Source organism: Lepidothrix coronata, unplaced genomic scaffold (assembly GCF_001604755.1).
Source record: "Lepidothrix coronata isolate B3197 unplaced genomic scaffold, Lepidothrix_coronata-1.0 Scaffold46, whole genome shotgun sequence".
NCBI lineage: Eukaryota > Metazoa > Chordata > Aves > Passeriformes > Pipridae > Lepidothrix > Lepidothrix coronata.
Window position 1 is genome coordinate 4,353,134 of NW_016690226.1, and position 21,790 is coordinate 4,374,923.

General features: G+C 40.2%; 1 protein-coding gene across 1 annotated transcript in view; it reads left to right on the forward strand.

The window, feature by feature from the left end:
- The first annotated feature begins 2,453 nt into the window (after positions 1-2,453).
- CASR (calcium sensing receptor) overlaps positions 2,454-21,790 on the forward strand; it is a 74,685-nt gene continuing 55,348 nt past the window's right edge. Inside the window, exon 1 of the mRNA XM_017814624.1 lies at positions 2,454-2,526. The gene's annotated coding sequence lies outside the window, so the exon portion shown is untranslated. The remainder of the gene's footprint in view (positions 2,527-21,790) is intronic.

The window sequence follows — 21,790 nt, forward strand, 5'->3', positions numbered from 1 at the left end:
AGCTGTTTAGGCTATTTCCTTGCTAAGTGAGAGATGTGGGTTCAAATCTGCTTAGACACAGGAGGAATTGAGCCTTCTACATCCTGGCTGGGCTCCCCAAAACATTGGGATCTAACAAAGTGCATTATAGTATGGTCTGCTTGAACTCTGTAGGTGAGAAAGAGGAAGAAAGCCTCTGACATTGCTCAGGCATAAATAGAAGGGCCCTGAATGCATGTGATTGTACTACCTTGGCTTGTGTCACTAAGCTGTAGAAAGCAGAGCTGTCCAGCAAGATCACAGACTGTCCCTATGAGCCTGTCCTGCTTCCTCTCCATTGTCCTATTTTTGTTGGTGGAAACAATTTTTGCTCTGTTGCTACTATCAGGGAGAAAGAAGCCATCATAATGTGATGGAATCACAGATAACGTGGAGCTACAATTAATTTTGAAATTAAAAAATAAAACCTTCTGTCACATTGTTTCCTATTTGATACAACCATGCCTCAAGTACTGGGCCACAAAAACCTCTACAGCATAAATTGAATGGCTGGCTATGTGGGGGTAGTGCAGCAATGAATACAGCAGTATCTGACTTACAGATTTTGTGGAAGAAGTTTTGGATGGTACCACAATCTGATACCTGACCTGGATCATTTGCCATTTTAAAGGTTTTTTTTCTTTCATGTCTTCTGTCTTTGCCCCATAATTATATGATTACTTAAAATAATCGACTTCCTGTTCTCCTCAAGTTTCAGCACAACCAGAGAACAGCCTTAAAAAAAAAGTTTTGTTTCGTTGCCATGCTACAGCATAGTCCTGAAGAACCTGACTCCAAATACTTGGTGTACAAAGAAATCTCTACTGTTTCTTCTAACAAAATGTTATTTTGATTTCAGATTTGAAACATTAACACTTTTGACTGCTGCAGGGAAGTGTTAGATTTTCTTGGGTTTGTAAATCAAACTTTAATTTAACCTTAGTAGGATATTCTCTGAATTTGTAAACCTTATACCTGGAACCACCTCCAATTAAGCATGATTAAGAATTAAGGAAGCTATTCTTTCACCTTTGCAATCAGTAATTAATTTTTTTTTTAAATCTGAAAAGTATTTGCGGTTATTTTATTATGATTGTGCAATTATACTGTAATAAGTAATGTAAGGATGATTATCTGTTTCTTAAATAATTAGTGTACTGCAGGAGAAGCAGGAAAAAAAACCCAATTATTTTTTAAAATTAGCCGCACCCTAATACATGAAATGCTATTTGAGGACCTAGGTGACTTCAAGTCTGTGGGTAATTCTGCAATAATACATGGACTAGACATTTACTAAAGTTAAGTCTCATGGATCTCCTTCAGAAACAAAGGTCTCTGTCACCTCTTCAAGGTGAAAATACAATACACTTTTAATATTTTCTAAGTATCACTCTCACCAGTACATTACAATTCTAACAACATTTTTGTTGTTATTATTTGGCAAATGAAAACTGTATCCTCAGGACAGATCCAGACCTGTTTGACTGGGCTGTAGAATGGCACCAGTGTCTGAGTATAGGGCTACATGCTACTTTTCCTTTAAAAAGCATGTTATGAGGTTGTTTTCAGATATAAACTGTATAATGATCCCGAAAGACAGTGTTGCTCTCAACCGGCGCTGACAGACCTTTATTTTTTGAAAGCAGTGAAGTAATGTAAGTGCTAGCAAATAATAATGAAAACATTTCATCCTCTGTGTTTCAATTCTTATGATCCAGATACACTGGTGGGTACAGCAGATCTGGAGCTGTACATATCCACACAACAACACAACAGTTTAACTGTACAGAGCAAGATGAGGATTTTCATCTTCAAGAGATACAGGTCTCTGGTGTCTTTACTGCGTGGACTTGAGGTACCAAGGAACAGCATATAACAGGTGGCCAGAGTTTCTCGCTGCGAGCTGGAAGAAGACCCAGTTTTGAAAAGAAAATTGAGCGATCAATGCTTTTTTTGTTTTGGTTTAATTTGATTTTCCCTCAGTAGCGTCCTGCTGCAGGGTTATGTACCCGGGATGCCAACCTGTCGAGTGCCGCTGGATGAGGAACAACAGGACCAGGCACCAACGCCCGCAGGGAACTCGCATGCGGGTCAGCGCCCGAAGCCTGGCTGCGGGAAGGCTCATGGAGAGGTATCCGACTTCCCTGGGCGGTACGCGCGATGCCCTGCCCGGGGCCGCCGCTACCTGCGGGCGCGGCGCGGGGCGGCGCGGAGCGAGAAGCGCCCGGGCGGGTCACCGCGGTCGCCGCCGCCGCCCGCCCCGCCTTGCGTGGCCCGTGGGAGCGAGCCCGGGTGCCGGAGGCGGCGGGGAGGGCTGGGACGGGGCCCTGGCCAGGGGTTTCTCTCTCCCCCACCCCCTCCTCCCCTCGCCGCCGGTTCCCGTGAGGCTGCAAGTGCCGCCGCGGCAGCTGGGGGGCCGGCGGGGGATGCTGCTGCCGCCGCCCTGCCCAGCGCTGGAGTAAGGGCAGGAGCTGGTGGCGGCAGGAGCAGCCCCGGCGGCGGGACGAGGTGAGCGGGGCGCGGGCCCGCGGTGGGTGCGCTCGCCCGGGAGTGGGAGCGGGGCCGGGGCGGGCAGTGCTCCCGCCGGGACCAGCCCGCCCGCGCTGGGGGCTGGGGGCGCACGGGGAAGGGACGGGGCGCAGCCTGCGGGGTTTGGACGGGCGGCGAGGCGGGAAGCGCTGCGCAGCGCCGGGGTCTGGCTTTGGGGGTACAAAAACCTGGAGAAGCAGAGCCCCCGGCGGGGCGGGGTGGGGAGCGAGCCGAGGGCGACGGGGGGCCGGGGGCATATCAGGCTGAGCCCGGCCGGCCGTGCCAGACGCAGACGTAATTCCACGGAGGGACCCCTCCGCCTCCCCTCCCCAAATCTGAGGCAGGGTGGTTTCTGATACATGTAGGATCAGGCAAAAGGAGAAGTTTCCGTAGAGGTCTGAGGTGTTTTCTCTGGCTGAAGTTACCTAGAAATAATATTGAGGGGAAGAACAGTAATTCATAACAAAACTTTAAAGAGCAACAGGTTGTTTTACTGAAATCACACGCGCTGGGAAAAAAAATAATCTCAGTGATCCTAATAAAAAACCACTAGTAGCACTATCTTGCAAACCAATTTATAACACAATTAGGAGTTTTGGAAGGTCCTAGCACTACTCAAAACAAATCTCACCATATGTCTGAAGAGAGTTTCTAAAAACTAATGAAGCTGTCCTTAAAATCTTCATTTTTACTTACGTGGATACAGGATATGATACTTAGAATTATTTTCGTATGTTTGTTCGAAGTGTCTCCTTTTTACTGCTGTTTTTTTCCTACTTGAAACAGGTGGTCCATTTTGCACAGCCCTCCTGCTCTCTTTCAAGCTCTGTCCAAATACCATTTCTGTGTACCTTTCTGTGCAGCCCTGGTGCAAACTAGAATTAACGTTGTTGGACACCTTGCGCTGGATTCAGAGGAGCAGGGGAGGAAGCTAGTAAAGGCTAGTAGCCCTCCATCTCCCAGCCATGACTAGTGCAGTGCTTCTGTTTGATCATGTATAATGGGAAAGAGAGCTTTGCAGGCTTTTCCTGATTTCCCCTTTTGAGTAGCGTCTCTATCACTGTCGGGACTTTTTTGCCTCCTACTCGAGTTTCACCAGCTGGTGTAAATGCAGATAGGATGTTCTGGGAGGGGCAAGGTCAGGGGAGTATTAGTGAGGCGTTGCTTAGGCTATTTCCCAGGCAGTGTAGTGCCCCTGAAAGTATTTATGCTAATTGTGGAAATTAGGGCCCTTAACTCCTGATCTTGATTTAGTCTGGGGCTGGGCAGCTATGGACTCTTTTCACTTACTGTCCTGTGCTTCTCACTTCACCATGCTGCAGGACTAAGCTCTCTTTTCAATGCAAGTTCCAACCCCAGGAACATAATCCATTTCTGTTTCCTGTGCATTATCTGGGGCGTGGCCATTGATCCCTGTGTTGTGAACTCCGAATCTATAAATCTCTTCTAGTTGTGAGAGTGGAAAAATTAGTAGGATTATTATTAGGAATATGTTTACTGAACAGTGGTGAAGGGATCTGATGGCTGGTTAGATGAAATACTATTTGAAAATCTAGTTTACATTTAAATGATGTAATTGAAGCTGTTGAAAAGTATTTAGTTTTAAAGTAGATTGATTATGGCAGTTTGGTGATGAGAAAGCATAGAGAGCACCCCAAAGCAATTTCTTTCATTCTAGGACAGGATAAGGATGATGTTTGGAGTCAACTATAAAATTAACACGGTTATCCCAACTCTATATCTAAGTATGTGTCGAAACTCATCACAGTATTTGCCACCAGACTGTCCTACCTGTAAACTCTCAGAAAGGCTAATGATGGACTGGGTTGCATGCAGGTAAAATTCTGACATAATTCTCAAAGTAGCAATAGAGTGATTTTCGCAGTCATACAGTTAAACTCCTGTGCTAAATTTAATGGCTCGATGAAAAAATTTAGATCCCAGATTTGCCAGACTGACACCCTTTCCACCATTCTCAAACCTCAATATTTTCTTGATATTTGATAATCTTGTTAGAATTATCTTCTGAAATATGAGCAAAAATGTCAAGTGAGACAGATGGACCTTTTCAGTTCGCTCCCATTCCATCTGCATGTTGGTTGCAAACTGTTGCATCTATTGTTGGTTGCAAACAACCTCTTCTGCATAAGTTGATAGGCTTTCTCAGTCACTTATTAACTGCAAGAGTGTGGAATGCTTTACCTGCACTAATTTGTGCCAATGATTTTGAGAACACTGTTGACACACAAGTAGACTGTGGGAGGGCATTGACAGAGAGGTGGTAGCTTTAGTACCAAAATCTTCTCTGCTGATGTTTCAAGGCTAATTCCGTATAAGCATATTTTTTTGTTCATCTGTGAAAGTTAGGACAGATAAGCTGCTCAGATCACAAAATATGAGAGACTTTAATCTCTTCATGTTTACATGAAATTATAGTGAAGGCAACAGGATGCAGTGACTTAACTGTAAAGACGATTTCAGAACCTGTTCTGGGCTTGGATACTGACCTCAAGCAAACCATTTTCTTTCAGTTTTCCAGTTTCAAAAGTGAGGAAAATAACCATACCTCATGGAGTCTTGTTAAAAATATCTTGGTTAGAAACAGGGGTTTCTAAAGCACACTGGAATTTCCATGCAAAAAGCTTTGTATTGTCTTGTGATATGTTTGCCATATGGGAACAGGCAAAGCAGGGGTTCAAAAGTTTCTGATCCTTTTTCCCACCACTTTCAGGAAGGTTCAACAAATTGTTGTGCACAGAGTCAGTTGGCCACTTCTCTGCTCTGCAGCCTTCAGATGGTCCTTATGAGTAGGTCCCCTGTGTCTGAAACCAGCTCTACTGATCTAAATCCATACTAGAACTGGAAAGAAAACTTTATGCTACTGTACTTGATAATTTTTATTTATTAATAGTTAGTTTGGGGCACTTGAGTCTGGCATATTAACCTGCCTCTGCCTCCAGTGCCTGGCACTGGGACAGAGACTCTTTGGTGCTGAATACTTTGGCAGACAAGGCACTGAACACCTGGTTGAGCGTTTGATAGGGGTAAGGCAGATTCTGATTTTTGCATCTTGGAAAACAATGTGAGGAGGGGGGGACCTTATTAAACAGACCTGTGACATTTGCAGTTGTAGATAACGCAATGTTCTCTTGAGCAGAAAGTGAGGGCTGTTGTGTTGTGTCCTCAGTTTGGAGACAGATTTGATCCTCTGCTCTTCTGGACTTAGAGTGCAAGTACTCGTGGTTAATGGTGGCACTGTGCATGCTAACAGTTCCAGCACAATGCACAGGGAGCTGGAATCTGCAATGACAAATACAAACAGAAGAAAAAGAAGACAGAGGAAAGAAAGAAGAATGGGGAAGAAAAAAAGAGACAGGAGGGAAGGGTGGTAATAATGCTAGCAAAGGGAACAGTTTTCAGTAAGCAGTTCTGAATGTGATGTAAAAAATAACAACTGAAAGTTTTATCTTACTACCCAGAGCCCAAATTCTTCCTTTGATCTCTATACAAGCTTCCTTTTGGCATCTGTGGGAGATCAGTGGAGAGAGGGGAGTGTGTAGTCTTGAATTTATGATGCAGCATGTAGACAATCATGAAACGGAATTCAGTCCTCTCAAAAAATGATTACACAGCGTGAGCCAAGCAGAAGGTACACTCATGGTCCTGAAATAAATTATAAAAGCAGTCAACATAAAGACATCTCACAATCAACAGTGGGTAAGTTATCTGAATACTCTGCTCATAGCTAAACTGTTGGCATCTATTTTAAAAAAATTAACTTGGTGACCATGCTACTGTCTACAGGAATTCCTTGATGGACTTTTTTCTTTCTGTAATAGTTTGCACAAATACACTATTTTTGGAACTTTTAACAGTATTCGGGATCTAAAACCAGTTATTTCAGCTTAATAAATTAGGAACACATTAAGTCACCTCTAATGAGTAATAATAAATTCTCTACAACTTAAATTATGGGATCAGTTCAGTAAATTTTCCTAATTAAATTGCTACCTGAAAATAGCAATATGGGAGCTTTAAAAGATAGATAACAGATGCACCAACCTATCTGAGCAAACCAAATACACAAGAAGTCATTAAACTTAAGACAGTTGATTTCAGGATTTTTTTCCAGATGTTTAATGTGAATAATCAACATATAGGTCTATTCATCTACAGAAAGCTCACTTTTATTTGAAAGAGTTTGACTTTGGTGCCTCTTTTTGCCTATTGTGTTGCTGCTATACTTGGACTCTTAATACCTCAAATTAAAAGAATTGGGAAACTAGGGGTTTGGAGTTTCTTTACATACATCTTACGAAAAGAAGAACATTTAGGAGCAACCTAAAGTAAAATCTAATATTGAAGTGTCACTATGAATCATTCCTGCTGTAAGCAGCTTTGTTGGCTTTCTACCTTTAGTCAGCAAGTCCTTCTAGCACCACAACACAGAGCAGTCTTCTGGGTTTTGCAAGCAATGGGGCTACTGGCTACTGACCTGTTACTTGTCTCCACTTAGGAGGCCATGTCATAAACCAATATAGTTGTCTACAGTATGCTCTGCAAACAGAAAAGAGAGCTGGTTCCTGCCACAGAGTGCTGAAGTTGTCTCAGGCAGATGAGGTTAAGGAGATGAAAGACTATTTGTTTTTCAATTTCACGTCATCATCTCAAGGCAGAGTTTAACAGATGAAGTCCTTTCCTCAAAGAAGTACTATCTAACCTGGTTTTTGTGCGCTCTGTCCTCTGTACTTTCTTTTTACCTTGTAACCTTAATCTTCTTGAAGAGGGGAACACTCATTCCCCATTCCTGTTTTTCTACCCTCTGGCTCACCCATTGCCAGGCATCAGTAATTGAGCATTTGCTTGTGAAGTTTATTTGTTTGAGAACTACCTGTGTAAAGCAACATCACTGAAGACAAACTGTTGGATGAATGTAATGCTGTGGAGGAATTTCCTCTAGCCCCATTACTCCTGTCTCCTCTAGTACCAGCTGGAAGCATCAGGAATGGGAGCAGACTAACTGTTTCAGTGAAGGTGCAACAGATCTGTGTCTCTTATGCTGGCAGTTAGTGTCAAAGTGTTCACCAAACTCAGGAGCTCCATAGAAGTGTCCACTCATGGCTGTGTTCACATGATCCATTGCACAAAACTCCACAGAGGCAAGGAAAAAGGGAAGCTGAGATCTGGTGGTGATGGGGTTTCATCAGTGAATTTACATATTAGGGACTGAGGAATCAGGCAATATTGTTTGCACCATTGCTTCTTCCCAGAAGGAACCTTTAAAGTTCTCAGTGACTACCATCTCAGGTAGACAGAGTACAAAACCTAACTTTGCAGCTGCTTCACCCCAGAAAGGCAAGGATCTTTTGCAGGTCCTGTGTCACATCTGCCAGACTGATGCACTTACCTGTGATATTCTAGACAGTCACTGTGTATGCAGTTTAAGTGTCTAGACTAGTGCCTCAGTAGTTGGTGCTTGTGGCAGGATTGCCTCTTTATTCTCATCTTCTTCCACCTTTCACCTCATTGCTGTCTTTGCCACACACAGTGAGCATTTCTGCTCAGTTCTTTGGCACTGCTTGAAACCCTGTTGTGGAAAGCCATGACTGAATGGGTCCATGTGTATCCATGTGTACTACACTCAGTCTGCCATGGCAGCTGTTTTCAAGATGACCAATTTAGTCATACGTGTTTTTAAATGCTTTGAACATATCCTAATTTGTACTCATTAGGGCCTTCTGACTAACCTGAGCAAGCCAGAAGTCCAAGCCCTGCAAGACTAATCCAGTTTTCATATTTCTCTCTTTGTTTATATTTTAGAACATGTTTTACATTTAGCCTTTGAGGAGAAATTTAACTAAGCTGTACCCACTATACACCAGTGTTGCAGCTGTTCGCATGTCATTCTTCCTACATGAGAATTTTGTGGTTTGAATTGTGGAGGTAGTTCTTTACAGGAACTTTGTGTTGGAAAGACAACAATCTGCTCAAAGGACAATTAATCTATGCCACATGTAAGTCCCACTGATATTTTACGCCTTCTGCATAGCCATATATTTTGCAAGACTGTCATATTCTTGCACAAATTATAAAATGTCATACCCTGCTGATGAATTTCCTCCATTCAGTGGCCTTCAGTCTAGGGAAAATGCACAGATTTATAAACCAAGCTGTAATACTAAATCTTCTGCTGCCTGTTTTTATTATTTCAGGGAACCTACCTACAGTCCTTATCTTACCTTAGGGAGGCAACTGTAATTCTCCTGTTTTATGTATTGGAGATTGAAGGGGCTGGATACAGTTAGTGAATGACAAACTGAATATAAAAGTCTGGTTTCTAAACAACAGGTTTCTAAAAATAGGTTCCACTTGTTGTGTCACAATATCTTTTAAGTACATTACTCCATATGATACCCTTGTCTAAAGCATTGTAATGAGGTTACAAACATTAATATAATCAGTGGTGTGTGAATGTATATATGAATGTGTAAGCCTGAATTCTTCATATGATTTAGACTTCACTCTTTAACAAACATATTGGTAACATATTATGCTTCTTTTACTTCCTAAAACAATCTTGGATTGAGTAATTTCAGCAGCTAGTTAGAGTACAATTACTGCTGTTTCTATTTCTCTAAGCAGGGTTTGCATAGTTCATGGTCTCTCATATCATGTCCATTTGCATGGCCTTTGAAAGCATCAGTTAACCAGAAAGTTCTGCTTAATCTTAAAAAGAGGCCTTTACCCTCCTTCCTCCACAGCTAGATCAGATCACTTATTTTCAATGCTCTGCCTGGGAGCTTTCAGTAAAGAGATTTGAGCAGTGTGTCTCTATGAAGTGGTGCACGAGACAGTGTCAGTGTGCTGACTTGCAGAGATGAGATCTCAACCCTCCAGGCTTAAGTAGCAGCTGGATGTCACTTCTAGGGGTGGAAAAATCTCTGTGCCTAAAGAGGATGATGAATATCCCAAGAACTTTTGAGGACCTGAATTTTAGTTCCTCAGCGTTAATAACTGCAATCCCTTCCTCTTCTGGAACTTCTGCAACATTTGCAACACAAGTATTTGTTTTACTCCGTTTAAGCACTGATGTTTTGGTTCACAGCCGTGAAAGCCAGAAGAGTTTAGTTTAAATTGAAAGCTGGGGTTCAAATGAAGCTACGCTGTACCAAATCACCAAGGTCATAGGTACATTCTTGCTCTGACCACGGATGCATCAGTAATTCTGTGGCTGGAATCTGACACAAGCAGAATGTCACCATATATTGGAAATAGCCAGAATGAAGCAGATTAAGTTTTTGGTAGTTGTTTTGTTGTAGTTATTTTCACTTCATTCAAAGAGTCTATTTCAGTTTTCAGTTGGGGCACTGAAGTATTTTGTGAAGGACAACAAAAATTGGACACGAGGCACTCTTAATGGGAAGAAGCTGAACACAACTAGAAATATCAATATTCTGGTCATTGTCATAGGTGAACAATATGGAGAGAAGTGCAGTGTTTCTCCATGTTGTTGGACTTCCTCTGTGCAGTGATAGAGTTGAAGGTATTCAGGTAGGGGCCTGATCTAGCCATTTGTCGCTACTTGTCAAACTGGAATTACTCTAGCTGAAGTAGGACATGTCTGACATCATATCATCAGCGCCGTAGCTGGCAGCACAGTGTGATGAGAGATGCTGCAGTGTTAGTACTGAAACCAGCAGTAGTGAGAGGGCCTGGAGCAGATGTGGGGAACTGACAAGAAGCAGTAGTGGGGTGGGAGTTGAGACAGGCACAGAGCTGGCACTGTCTGCGTTCTCGCAGACCCGCCTAAGGGAAATGGGGGAAGAACATCCTTCCTTGCACAGCTGTTGGAGTGAACAGGGTCAATGAGGTGAAACAAGGGGCTGTGAATCTGAGTGCTCCGCATTTGTTATTTGTGTGAGGATGAGATGCTTTTCCTACATAATGTCTGGTTTCTTTCTCCCCTAATAATTTATTCCTTGCATTGTACATCAGTATGTTATTTGTAGAAACAGACTTATTGTCTGTAAATGACATTGCAGCATAGCATTTAATTTCCATTACTCTAGGTAGTGACTATTGTTAGTTATAGCTGCATATGATATTTTTAAGAACCTCTAGGTTGATGACAGTGCCTGGCAAATGATGCTAAAAATCCCAATGACATCCTGCAAGAAGATACTATTGACAAAGATTATTACTCAGGAACAGATTATTTTAATGCCACTATATCAAAATAATGTAAATTGCTTACTCTGAAATTACATATTTTTCCTAAAAGTTTTATAGTTTTGCCAAAATATCTTTCCTATAAGCAATGCCATGTTATTGTTAGTGTTCACAGTTTTTAAAGTAAAATCTTGTTCTGAGAGGGGATTTTTAGTAGTCTCATTTTCTTATTCGATATGTCTGTTGTGATATTTATCAAGGTGATAGCTGCAGTTACTAAAGACTAAATCAAATCTTGGTACTGTATTTTTAATTAACATTGCAAAGCCAGCAGAGCTGACACAACAATTTGTATCCTCTCTCTTCACATACCTTGCCCAAAGAATTAATGACATGTAACTGAGAACTGAGAATTGTTGACAGTTGTGCCAACAACCTGGGCGACACAGAAGAGTGTAGGAGATGCTGAGAGAGAGTGCAGTTTGTTCTACCAATCTGCTGTTGCTGTTAGCAGTTTGCAAACTGGCAGGTAAGTTTGGAGGGATATCCATTAAAAACAATAACATCTTGTAAATTATAAAGAATACGCTTGCACGCAAAACATGTGGAGTATTAAGATTTTGTTTTCATAGGCAGGGTTTGAAACAGCTCTACATTATATGGCTTTGTTTGAAAGCTCTGTTTGCAGTAAATCAGAACACATTGAAATAGCTGTCCCAGAAATAAGAAAGGTTGGCTTGATAGAGCCAGGATTTGAACATACAATTCCAGACAGTAAGAAAAGTTGACAACACCTTGGCATCCAGATACTGTCTTTCATCCAAAGATCTGAAAGAGCTTTTAAAAATGTCTAATTATGGCATAACAGGTTCTCATTTTGTATCAAGGATTGTCAAAGTAGAAAAAATACACAACTGTAATTTTCAGGTTCAGATTTCTATTGTTGGGTACTTACATTAATATTCACGTCATTGATCCAAATATAGGTTTAGATGGCAACTTGCATTCAAGTTTGAAAAATGATCTGATTTCCAGGCCCAGAGATTAAAAGAAGGAGTTTTTGATGAGCATATGAATCATGTAAAAGCCTAAATATTTCGTTTCTCATTGGGATTTGTTATTTTAAGTTTCTTCGTTTCTTTTGCTAATTTGTCTCTGGCTTTAGCCAGTAATTGCCAGCTAACATATCTCTGTGATGGTTACACTAATATTAGGCGACCATCTTCAGAAGGAAAGCAAAAATAAAAATTATTCAAGTATATAATAACGTTATAACTAGGAAGGAAAGAGAATTCATAATTCTTAGTTAAGCATGTAACACAGCAGTGCTGATGTGTACCTAACAATGCACATTTCCTCCTAAGTGAAGTATTTTAGGTGAGCAAGAGTTCACATCCTGTTGGGGAAAGGGATTATGAGATCCATACCTCTTAATTAAGAGAACATGATTTCACTAAAGTAGCTGACAGTGGGGTTAGATAACTTGTGGCTCTCATCTTTCCATTTCGATGCTGTGGGCTGATAGAAATTGAAAATGAACACAGTGGGATCATAAAATGGTTTGGAGTGGAAGGGACCTTAAAGATCATCTAGTTCCAATCTCCCTGCCATGGACAGAGACACCTTCCACTAGTCCAGGTTGCTCAAAGCCCATCTAGCCTGGCCTTGAACACTTTCAAGGGTGGGACATCCACAACTTCTTTGGGCAACATGTTCCAGAATCTCACCGCCCTCACAGTAAAGAATGTCTTCCTAATATTTAATCAAAACCTCTTTCTGTTTAAAGCCATTTCCCCTTGTCCTGTCACTACATCCCCTGTAAAAATCCCTCTCCAGCTTTCTTGTAGCCCTTTTTTTACTGGAAGATCGCTATATGGTCTCGCTTCAGACTTCTCCAGGCTTCTTATGTTGGGGGCCCTGGGGCTGGATGTGGTACTCCAGGTGGGGTCTCATGAAAGTGGAGTAGAGGGGGAGGATCACCTCCCTTGACCTGCTGGCCAGTCAGGATGTGATCAGCTTTCCAGGCTGGAAGTGCACATTGCTGGGTCATGTCAGTCTTCTCATTCACTAAGATCCCCAAGTCCTCCTTGAGCTGCTCTCAATGGCCTTGCCTGTGCACTCTGCCTGCCTTGCCTGTATAGCCTCTCTGCTTTGCCTGTATACCTTGTCCAGTTTAAATTTAAGTACTTTAAGTTAATGTTACGGCATTGTTCCATCCAAAAAGTTTAGGGAGAACAGTTTTTAAGTTGAGATGTTTCTAAAATCCAGAGACCCATTTCCTCAGTACCAGCCAGCTCCCTTAATGTTTTCTGTACCTGGGAAAAATACCTCTGAGAATTAAAATCCATCTTCTCCCAATGGTCCTCAGCTATGAAATACCCTGTTGGAACCATAGGCAAGTGCGTGATACATAGAATAGTCCTGTAGCTACATTGTGTCATGCAGGGCTGGGGCTGGCCTTCCTTTGTTACTGGATTTGGGCAGCTGCAAAGATGACATAAAGCTATTTTTGTTTCACCTCTGCTGGTCTTATGCCAAGAACAGCTTGGAGAACCTGAGCATGACTTGTACAGCAACATTTACTAATGTGTAATTATTCATTGCAGCACATAGTCTCTTCTCAGTCAACTGTTTAATCTATGGGTGGTAACATGCTTCTGCTGTCTTTAATTCTTATTAATAAAGCAATAAAATCCTTATCTGCATGGATTGTGTAGATCTTAAAGAGGCAAAAAATAAACCCCTCTTCCACAGTTTATTAGTTTGTAAAGCTCACTGTAGTCCTGACATCTGTCTTTAACACAGTTAAAGTGCGTGTTTACAGTGCAACTTAAATGGTTATGACTACTAATTATATATAAAAATATACAGATGCCCTTACTCTGAACAAAATTCATAACTATATAAAATTGTAAACCTTGCTCACTATACCTCTGTTTTTCCTAAATGCCTGAAGAAACAGAAAGTATCTTGTGGTTCCTCTGCAGATTGCTAACTGAACTGTCCTTCTCACACTATTTTCTGGGACCATTTCTTCAGAAATATTCTGCATGTTCCAAGACTCTACACTGATACATATAAAACTACAATAAGAGCTGCCTGATGTGATATTATTCTAGGAATACTCTATGACTTTGTAAATACAGATTGCATGATAAAGTGAACCTCAGCTAGTTGAAAAATCAAAAGGTCATTCTCTTTCATTCTATACTCAGATGAAAAATTAAAAAATGGATGAATAGAGCAGCACAGATTTGAGCTCATGTTGTGGAGCTGAGTTAATTATTTCTTCAGCTCAGTCCTAGTTCATGTGCTGCCATGACTGAAGTTATTTCAGCTCATTTTAACAAAATAGCAAAATAATCATTCAGGTTCAGCTGTGACTGAGGAAAAGCTCTGCTCCCTGGCTACGGGTGATTTAATAATGTGTAAGTAATCAGATAATTACAAATTGAATATAGGTAATATTCAAAGCAGGTTCTGAAATTTTAATTAGCTTTACACAGATTTTAATATTTATTTAGAAATTTGTATCAGGAACTAATTTACTTTGCAGTTTTTCATGTAATGTTTACTATTCCATAGTCTTAAATTATTATTAGTTTAGAAATTAGAAAGCATGTACACATCTATTGGATCCTTTTATGGTCACAAAATATCAAGAGAAAGAAAGTTTCTCAAATGTTGTTTGTCTGGACAACACTTCTGTACTCGTAAATTAGAACAGAGTTTGAACCTTTGTTCAAAGCTCTACCCTTTTAATCCACCTCCTGGTTTCTGGTGCTCTGCATTTTTCTCACACTGCCCCTACGTTTCCTTTTGTCACATCTTTCCCACATTGGTAAGTTTGATTCATTCAATCCTCTTACTGTGTGGTTTGCAAAGCATATTTGGAGGTTCATGTTCTGCAGGTGGGAGATGTGTTCTTCAGCCCAAGTTAAAAGTCCAGTTTTCAAGACTTGAGCTGAGCATCTGAGCAGACTGCCACTGTGTTCACAAAAAACCCAGCAGATTCTTGTGGTTCTGTGTGAATAGGGAAGAGGGAGACTGAGAACGTTTTGGATTATACTGCTCTGAAGGAGAAATGAGGGTGGGATTTGACAGAGAAAATGAAGTTATGTAAATCAAATTGTGGAAGCATATAAAAGTTGTATCAGGAAAGTTCTTCCTTTCAGGTAATTTCTTAAGTTCCTATTAGCTGTCTTTATTCAGCAATTTGTTTTGATGGAGTTATACCAGAAACAGGTCTATATTTATACACCTACATATTTACAGACAGGTCTAAATAAAATACTCCGGCTTAGGGAAAGCTGATCCAACTGCAATGGGTGATCCATTTCAACATGTATCAAATGCATTAACAGTAAATGGTGCTTAAACAGATGCCTGTCACAGAGCCTGAACTTTTTAAGATGATGGACCTGTGTAACCATACTGGCTTAGAACCTGTGTCCTTGCAAATGAGACATCAGGGTTTTTTCCCTAAAAACTGTGTTGTTTTAAAGCTGCAAGTAAAGACTATTTTGCTTATTTTCACTGGGCTGACATGATGCAAGCTTTAATCAACATGGCTAGATCCCAGAAGATGCAGCAAAGCTGAGAGTCTTACTAGGAAGACCAAAACCAGGAACAGGAGGCTGACAGGCACACAGACAAAGTCACACTGATGATTTATGTGTTTTTAAATACATAAATGCATTAAATACCTGAATATAAACGTATGTTTATAAATTCAGAAATACTAATCACACAAATACAAAAATATGAACAATGGTGGTGTCTGATTCATAGTTCTTGATAGAAGATATGATGACAAACACACATGGTAAGGACAATTGAGTGAAAAATGCCTCACCTTTGACAAAGGAAGAGTTGAATTTGGGTTTCTGGATTTCAGCAGAGCAATCCTCATTTTTTGTCTCCTAAGTACAGTTTGAGCATTGATTCTTCCTGATGGTCTTAATGTGTGCACAGTAATATGTTTGGGTAACTTAACCAACTGCATGCTACAGTCAGAATAGACAGAAAGTTAGTGTGGGGTTTTAAAAACACTCTGAATGTGTATGTCATTCAGTGGAAAATTTAAACACCAGTGAAAATTTACTGGCCCAAGAATATAGCAGGCTTGCAAAAATGGTTTTTTTTAAAAAGTAATGATGCATAGTCATAGCAGTAAGAATATTCATTGCTAATGATGAGACTTACTGTTAGAAATATGAAATCCTTTTGCCTCAGTGCTTAAATAGCTTATAACTGTTGGAGATGATGATGGGACCTCAGGTGGGAGGCTAATTGTCCCAGCTCAGTCTATCTTGTTCTGAAATGAGCAGCAATGAATTCTTTTGGTGAGAGAACTTGGGCAAATTATGTAGTATACAGGTACGAATCCATTTTTTTTCTGTATCTCTACATAAATTTTGGTGTATACTGTAATACTGGGATGCTGATAACAAAAACAATATGCTCTTATATGCTCACTTCTTAATAATCTCTCTCTAAAATGAATGATAGAATTTTTTTCCTGTCTCTCCAGAAAGCTCTTTGCTGACTTCCTCTAAACTCTGAAGACACAGTCCCTTGATACTGATGTTCCAGACAGAGCTATTAGCGCTGAGTCTCCAGACAGAGAAATTGAATTTTCAGGCTCAATGTTGTAAGGCTTCAAAGAGCTGAAGGCGTGGAGAGAGACTAGCATGAAATAGTATACTTCTCCCAGTTTCACTTTAGGGAAATTAAATAAACATTTATAAATAAATTCGTGAAAGTATTTTTTTAAAATTAGATGTGTAAGCATTAGCTGTTCATTAGTTCTTCCACTTGCAAATAAATTGTAGCAAAGAATAATTTGTCTTCCAAGAGTGTGGTGGCAAGGATTAATTTAATGTTTATTAGGAAGTCTTAGATCCTTGGAGAGAAGCTGTGTGAGGAGTATGCAGTATCATTATCATAATTTTATATATAATAATATTCTGTTCTTTTATTTTACTGAGGAACAGTTATTCAGTCTCAACATCCTCCATCCTCCACAGAAGAGGTCAAAACTAATTATTGTCTATTTACGGGCTAGAGAAGCAGACATTGCACAAGTAAATGACTGAGCAAGAAATGAAGCTGGCAAGAAATTAGGCATATACAGTGAGCGCTGGAAATCTCACTGATACAGTTGTTTACTGAAGTGCCTCCATCTACTGTTTTCTTAGAGATGTTTCTATTGCTAATGGGCTGAGCTCAGAAAGAGGTTACAAATGCTAATGTAGTTTTGTGTTCTCCTTGATTCCTAATAGGGGGTGCTTTGTTTTGTTTGAAATTGTTTCCTTCATCTTTGCAAATAGCAAGAGAGGTGATTATACTGTCTTCTGAAGTTTTAGGAACAGTCTGCCTTGACATTTTATAATTTGGAAAGGTGATTTTGCTGAGTCTTTAGCAAAGGTCTTTAACAATGTTGTCTGACATAATCAAGATCAACAATAAAAGGGTTGAATGATTTGACGAAAATTTGCTGCTCCCAGTCACTTCATAAATGTTTGTTGCCTTGACTGTTGTGGCGCTACTTTTTTAATGCCGGTCTGATATCTTAAAAGAGGTTTCTAGTTTATAGAAATCCAGATTTGCTCAGGTGCATTTCTGTGGTACACCTTTGGTCTGTCTTTTCAATGTTGGGAAGGGAGATCTATTGATAGATTAATTTTAAGAGTATTTCCTTTCACTTTGTATCATAATTGCTCTTTTAGATGGCTACAGATCTGGTAGATTTGGACTTAGCAAGGGCCCATTTTAAGTATTGAATCTGTACAGTCAGAGGCAAAGTAGGACATCACTTTAGTGAGAAGCCTTCAGAGGGTTCCAGGTTCAGTGTTTGCACTTCCCCTTTTAAGTGTGGGCAGCTCTCATACAAGTGAGCTATCAGTGAAATAACCTCTTGCTCATCTGTATTTATTCTCCTCTTGAGGCTTTGTCTTTGCTCCATTCAGCATGTAAGTCAAAACAAAGCATTGCACCGTTGCTAACACTGCAGGTTTAGCCTGCTATCTCAACATCAATCCAGGCTTGTTCTGCTTCACTACAGTAGCACCCACAGGAAAAGGGCTCTGGATCTGGAACTTATCAGGGTTTTTTGTTTATGCTTGAGACAAGTATACATGTGACCTAGACTTCAACTTTTACTGTGCTGACACTATAGGAAACACTTTCCTTGTCAGTAAATTGATATGTCAACACCAAAGGTAGTTTTAAGAGTTATAACTAGTGGCTACTTTTTAGCTTGGTTTCTGGGTGGTTTTTTTAGGTGGACTTTAAGAGCTGAAACATCACAACTCTGCTAAGTGAGTTAATCCTCAACAACTGAAGTTTAGATGGTCTGCAGCAGAATTCAGTGCCACATTGTTCTCATTTTATGACAATGATACATCTATAGCACCCTCTATACAACACTGACTTTCATTAAGTCCTGAGGCTTGAGTTATGTCCCGTGGAGCTTTTAGTAAAACTGTTGTGAGACATACATCACATATACCCTCCCTTTACCGAAACGCCATGCATGTCTTTTGCTCCACATAGACGCTGGAGAAACAAGCCTCTTTGAGTCATGCAGTGATTGCATCCCCTGAAGAAATATGTCCTTTTTTTTTTGCTTTAAAATCTTGTAAATCTATTAAGTCTCTGGGTTTAAGTTTGTTATTTGCATCTCCCTGTGCAAGTCTAGGGAGATAAGAAGAGAAAACAGTGAGTTAGCTGCACTTGGGATTCTCGCCAATCTTTGTGGGATGGAAAATTCCTTCCTAATTCCATATCTGACTTTAAATTTGACCCTCAGCGTGTGAGCAAGATAGACCAACATACGCACTTAAGAAAAAATAGATCCTTTGTGTCCTAACAGGACACTGGTGCAACTTTTTCAGGGTCCCAGTTTAACTGCTGCCAATCAGTGAAGCTTTGTCTTCCTTCAAGCATCCTAGAGTGTGTGGGTTAATTGGGCATCAGAAAAAAGAACTGTCCTCTCCCTCCTGCAGGCTGTCCACAGAAGCCTTGAAACATGAGATTTAGTTATAGAGTTCATTTCAATGCAGAGCCACCAGAAAGATGAGTATGTTGAGCACAGCACAGAAAACCACTGGTGCCTAGGGGAGAGTTGTAATTTTGTACATTCCAAATTAGTGATCATTCATACATTAAAACCATCTTCTTCAGTGCTAGCTTTTGTGTTTGTCTCAACTTTTAACAAATATGATTTCATTTTACAATCCAGGTGACTGATTTGAAAATATGGAATAGGTTGAGAATGAGATTGAGTGATCTTCAGAAATTACTCCCCTCATGGATACCATCCCTTTAACAAAACCTTTGAGATCTATCCATAAACTAGTTTTGAATCCATTAATTGCAAGTTTTAAGCTGGTCAGTAATATGCCTTGAACATGTCCATATTGTACACTACATAGTTGTCTTTATCTATTCATTACCTCATAAAAAGAACAGTGGGTTTTTTTAAATATGATTCAGATTAATCGTATTTATTTCTCATTGATTTTTAGAAAGAATACTAACTTAATTTCATTATTGTATCCAGATTGATATTGGTGTACGTATTTATAATAATATATATTATATTGGTGCCTATAATTTCCTGGGCCTTCCTTTTTTGGTAGTTATTTAGTAACTAGATACACTTGCAATTCTCTGACCCTTTGAAATTTTCCCGTTTTTCCATGAGTTGTTCAGTATCAACACTAGTGATTCAGAGAACTCCTCATTTAGTTTATGTAAGACTCCAGGCCTGTTGATTTGAAAACATTTAATTTTAGCAGATCTCGTCTCACATCTCCTTTTATTACCTACAGTGAATTTTGTTGGGCTGACGTAATATGGGATGATACATTCTACAGCTTCATTCCAAGGACAAAACAGTGTGCGAAGGACAAAATGTTTATTGGATATTTCCGCCTTTTTTGATTGTCATTTACAGTTTTATCACCCGCATCTAGCAGTGGGCTCATGGCCAGTCTCAAGCACATTTTATATTTGTAAAAATGTCTTTTTTGCCTCTTTACCTCTGTTAACTATTTAACATTTCCTTGATTTTATAAATTTCCCTCATAATTTCCCTGCACACTGTATCTTGGAATTTGTTATTAACTTTAGTTTCTCCTTTCTTCCATGTTACAAATCAGTGAATTTTAGTATTTTATATTGCCATCTTTTATTCCAGATAGCTTCTGGTGTAGTGTAAATATTTTTGTGCTTAGAAGTGCCTTTTTGGTCCATGATTGTATTGGCTTAACACTTGAATTTACATTTCCCATTTGATTTTACACTACCAGTCAATGGGAATGATGATTGTTCTAAACTTTCAAAGTTTGTCCTGTTTAAAGCTCCAAGCCTAACCTGTAGAACCAGTCCTCTTGTATTGGTTGATGCCACATTCTACTTGCATATCCTAATTGTAAGCACATCACCAGTATGAGTACCTAGGCAATTGCCAGATTGAGACAAGCACTTAAAACTTCTGGTTCATCAGAAACAATTCTGTGGCTGAATTTTATTGAGCTTCCACAGGGAAAATATTATGTTACCCCTAGAGCCCTGGGAAACTTAACCATCATTTTTTTACTAGCCACTCGACAGGTACAGCACATCCCCCATGACACAGTTTAACTTTCAAGTTATCAAGGAAATTGAAATAAGAAGCAGGCAGGAAATGTGAGTAAAGAGTTATTAGAAACAATTCCAGTGAGTTTCCCAAAGGAAGCATGAGACGTTGCCTGAAAATCCCTGATTTTTTTTCCCCTCCCACTGGCTGCTCGTGCTTGCTCCATGCTGTTTGCTGCCCCTGCTGTTGCACTAGTGGGAATGTTTATAGGGCTGTGATGTAAATAAGAGCACGAAAACTCAATCAGATTTTTAAGATGTCACCAGTAAGAATGTGTTCTGATTTACAGGTGGGTCCCCTGGAAATTTTATCAGCCAAGTATCTATTCTCGGAAGTTTTAATACTAGAGCAAACAAAACACAGGATATTTTGTACCAGTCCTCAAGGTGGAGAGCTAAAATGGATATAGGTTGTCCTTCACCCAGTGGCAAGTATAGAGCACTTCTGTCACTTCAATGCTGTTATGAGCAGTTTTGGCTCCAGCTTAAGGATACTTCATTCTGAGATAACATAGGACTCCCCCTCAGATAGGAAAGGGAGGGGGAAAAGTCAGTTAAATAGCTGGGATCTTGTTGGGAATGGTGAAAGCACATTAAAAAAAGACCATCAGAAGGGAAGGCTGTCCTTCCCACTGTGAAGTACACTTTTGGTTTATCTTTATCACTTTAGATAAAGAGGAGTCTGGTTCATTCCCTGGTATTGCACTCTCATTGATGCTGGAGAACAGATCCCTAAATGGAGAGGTTCCTCACCTTTTGAAACTTATAAATGGTTTGTATTTGCTCCCTCCAGTTGTTTTTCTCAGATTTCCCAAGGGCAAGGGTAGCATTTCGTTCTTTGGGCAGTTTATAGGGTGCCAGGAAATATTCTGGGAGTAGCTCAAGAGAGAGCAGAATGGTTTTCTTTCGGTAGGTAGCAAGATTCCTCCCAGGAAAGGGTAAAGTATGGCTGAGAAATGGTGAATGAACATTGGGTTAATGGCATGAGCTCCTTCCATCGCTGTTCTTGAAAGAGTCACTCTTGTCACCTGCCTTTCCTCTCACTCACCTTTTCTCCCATTCATTTTCTCCTCCCATACAGATAACAAAAGCAGCAATTATCTCAGCCCTTATTAAGAACCTGCGGGGATGGAGTGAAGCCCGGGGGGTGAGGGGCTATCTCCTGTGGAAAAGATTACTGGAATTGGACACACTCATCCAAGTCTGGCCCTCTCCTGGTACTCCTTCATTTGACGTGTGAATCCTCATAGCAGCACAAGCAGGCAGCATAATGCCCCATTATAAACAAGGCTACACACATAAATATCTAGTCAAGGTAGAAAATGTGGGTTTTCTTTTTGTTTCTTTTTTTTTTTCTTTTCTCCTTTCTCTTCTCTTCTCTTCTCTTCTCTTCTCTTCTCTTCTCTTCTCTTCTCTTCTCTTCTCTTCT